Source organism: Balaenoptera ricei, chromosome 2 (genome assembly GCF_028023285.1).
Source record: "Balaenoptera ricei isolate mBalRic1 chromosome 2, mBalRic1.hap2, whole genome shotgun sequence".
NCBI classification, from domain to species: domain Eukaryota; kingdom Metazoa; phylum Chordata; class Mammalia; order Artiodactyla; family Balaenopteridae; genus Balaenoptera; species Balaenoptera ricei.
In genome coordinates this window covers 84,354,821-84,358,222 of record NC_082640.1, presented here as the reverse complement: position 1 = coordinate 84,358,222, position 3,402 = coordinate 84,354,821, and the positions used below count along the sequence as shown (strand labels likewise).

General features: G+C 33.6%; 1 non-coding gene across 1 annotated transcript; it reads right to left on the bottom strand.

Moving 5' to 3' along the window:
* Positions 1 to 227: 227 nt before the first annotated feature.
* Positions 228 to 299, bottom strand: TRNAK-UUU (transfer RNA lysine (anticodon UUU)). The gene has a single exon. It is a non-coding gene; the product is annotated as a tRNA-Lys (tRNA).
* Between the last annotated feature and the right edge of the window lie 3,103 nt (positions 300 to 3,402).

The following is a 3,402-nucleotide window of genomic DNA, read 5'->3' as shown; positions in this document are numbered from 1 at the left end:
TATTTGTTCTTCTGCATTATTCAATCTGCTATTCATTGCCTTTAGCTCAGCTTTCATCTCAGCAAATGAGTTTTCTTATTTTTCTTGTTAGTTCTTTATAGTTTCTAGTTCCATTTTACAGTAATCTGCATTTCTATCAATAGCCTTTCTTAATTCCTTAAGTATTTTCTATATTTTTTAAATTTACTTTTTATTTTGGCCACACCACAAGGTTTGTGGGATCTCAGTTCCCCAACCAGGGATTGAACCTGGGCCATGGCAGTAAAAGTGCCAAATCCTAACCACTAGACCACCAGGGAACTCCCTCCTTAAGTGTTTTCATTATCTCCTTTTTGAACTTGATGTCTATTAGACTGAAAATGTCTGTTTAATTCTTTGTTCTTTCACAGAAATTCTCTTGATCTTTTAATTGGGAATGGTTCCTCTGCTTCTTCATTTTGTATCTATTTCTCTGACTCTGTGAGTTTAGGAGAAAGTTATCTACTGTAGTCTTGAAGGGCTGTTTTTTGTGGGAGCATGCCTGTGTAGCCTGTGTGAGTTTAGTATTTTTGGTGTGAGGGCTGTTTTTAGTATGGATGCCTGCCATGTTTTTCCTCAGTGTGTGCTGGCTGTTATCCCCTTGATAGGGGGTGAGACTGCTGTTGTGATGATCAGAGACTGCACTGGCTATTGAGCAGGGACTCCTCTTTCCTCTGTGGTTATCACAGTCCTGTTGGGAGCAGGGTCTGCTCCCTAGTTGTTGGAGTAGATGCCCCCAGATCCATTTCTGAGCTGCGGTATAAGGTAGGTGGGATCACAGTGCTCATGCTGGGAGAGGAGTCACTGAGTGTTCCTCATATATGGCCTTTATTATGTTGAGGTTCATTTCCTCCATACCCACTATGTTGGGAGTTTTTATCATAAATGGATGTTGAATTTTGTTAAATGATTTTTCGTATCTATTGAGATGATCATATGGTTTTTATCCTTTATTTTGTCAATGTGGTATATCACATTGACTGATTTGTGGATGTTGAACAATCCTTGCATTCCTGGAGTAGATCCTACCTGATCATGTTGTATGATCCTTTAATGTATTGTTGAATTCAGTTTGCTAATATTTTGTTGAGGATTTTTGCAAGTAAGTTCATTAGGGATATTGACCTTTTAATATCTCTTTAATTTTCTTTTTCTTTGACATCCTTGTCTGGTTTTGGTATCAGGGTAATAATGCTGGCCTCATAAAATGAGTTTGGAAGAGTTCCTTCTTCTTCATTTTTTTGCAAGAGTTTAAGAAATTGTTATTAATTCTTCCTTGGATATTTGGTGGAATTCACCAGTGAAGCCATCTGGCCATGGGTTCTGGTTTGTTGTGAGGTTTTTGATAATTGATTCAACCTTGTTTCTAGTAATTGCTCTGTTCACATTTCCTATTTCATCATAATTCAGTCTTTGTAGGTTGAATGTTTCTAGGAATTTCTCCATTTCTTCTAGGCTGTCTAATTTTTCAACACTTAATTCTTAGTGGTCTCTTTTGTTTCTTTGTAACTCTGTGGTATCAGTTGTAACTTCTCTTTTATTTCTGATTTTGAGACTTCTTTTTTTTTCCTGATGAGTCTAGCTAAAGTTTTGTTGTATTTTATTTATCTTTTGAAAGAGCCAGTTTTTAGTTTCATTGATCTTCTCTACTGTCTTTTTAGTCTCTATTTCATCTATTTCTCTTCTGATTATTTCCTTTCTTCTATTAACTTGAGGCTTCATTTGTTCTTTTTTTCTACTTTCTTAAGGTGTAAAGTTAGGTTGTTTATTTGAGATTTTTTTGTTTGTTTGCTTCTTGATGTAGGCATTTATTGCTATGAAATTCTTAGAAATGTTTTTGCTATACCCCTTTTTTGTAGGTTGTCTTTTCATTTTCATTTGTCTCAAGGTATTTTTTGATTTCTAATTTCATTTCTTTGTTAACCCTTGGTTGTTCAATAGCATGTTGTGTAATCTCCACATATTTGTGAATTTTCCAGTTTTCTTCTGTAATTTCTAGTTCCATACAATTGTGGTCAAAAAAAGATACATGTTATGACTTTAATTTTCTTAAATTTATTAAGACTTGTTTTGTAGCCTAACATAGGCTCTATCCTAGAGAATGTTTCATGTGCATTTGAAAAAATGTGTATTCTGTTGCTTTGGGATGGAATTTTCTTTATATATCTGTAAGTCCATCTGGTTTAACATGTATTTTAAGGCTAATGTTTCCTTATTGATTTTCTGTCAAATGATGTATCCATTGATGCAAGTGGGGTATTAAAATCCCCTACTATTATAGTATTGCTGTCTATTTCTCCCTTTAGGTCTGTTAATATTTGCATTATATATTTAGGTACTCCTATGTTGGAGATTTATATATGTATACACACACAAATGTTATATCCTCTTGTTTAATTAACTTGTTTATCATTATGCAGTGCCCCTTTGTCTCTTATTACAATCTTTATTTTAACATCTATTTTGTCTGATGTAAGTATAGCTATCCTAGCTTTCATTTGGTTTCCACTCGCATGGAATATCTTTTTCCATCCCTTTACTTTCAGTCTATGTGTGTCCTTATATCTGAAATGAGGCTCTTACAGGCAGAATATAGATGGTTTTTTGGTTTTTTATTCATTCAGTCACTCTGTGTCTTCCTAATGGAGACTTTAGGCCATTTATATTTAAAGTAATTATTTTTTTAATAATTTTTTTAGAAATATTTATTTATTTGTTTGTCTGTTTATTTTTCTGTGCCAGGTCTTAGTTGCGGCATGCAGGATCTTCGTTGTTGTGTGCGGGATCTTTAGTTGCAACATGTGAACTCTTAGTTTTGGCATGTAGGATCTAGTTTTCTGACCAGGGATTGAACCTGGGCTCCCTGCTTTGGGAGCATGGAGTCTTAGCCCCTGGACCACCAGGGAAGTCCTTAAAGTAATTATTGATAGGTAGGTACATATTGCCATTTTGTTCATTGTTTTCTGGCCATTTTGTATTTCCTCTGTTCACTTCTTCTTCTGTTGCTCTTTTCCTTTGTGCTTTGATGAATTCTGTAGTGATATGTTTAGATTCCTTTCTCTTTTGTGTATTTACTATAGGTTTTTTGCTTTTTGGTTACAATGAGGCTTACATATAACAACTAATATTTATAATAGTCTATTTTACACTGATAACAACTTAAGTTTGAATGTATTCTAAAGTTCTAGATTTTTTTACTCTCTCCCACAATATTTTATATTTTTGACGTCACATTTTACATCTTTTTATCTTTGTATCCCTTAACTAATTATTTTAGTTATAGTTTTGCTACTTGTTTTTTTACCTTCAAGCTTTATAAGTGATCTTATATCTACCACTTTTGCAATATTACTATATTCTGAATTTTACTATATATTAACATTT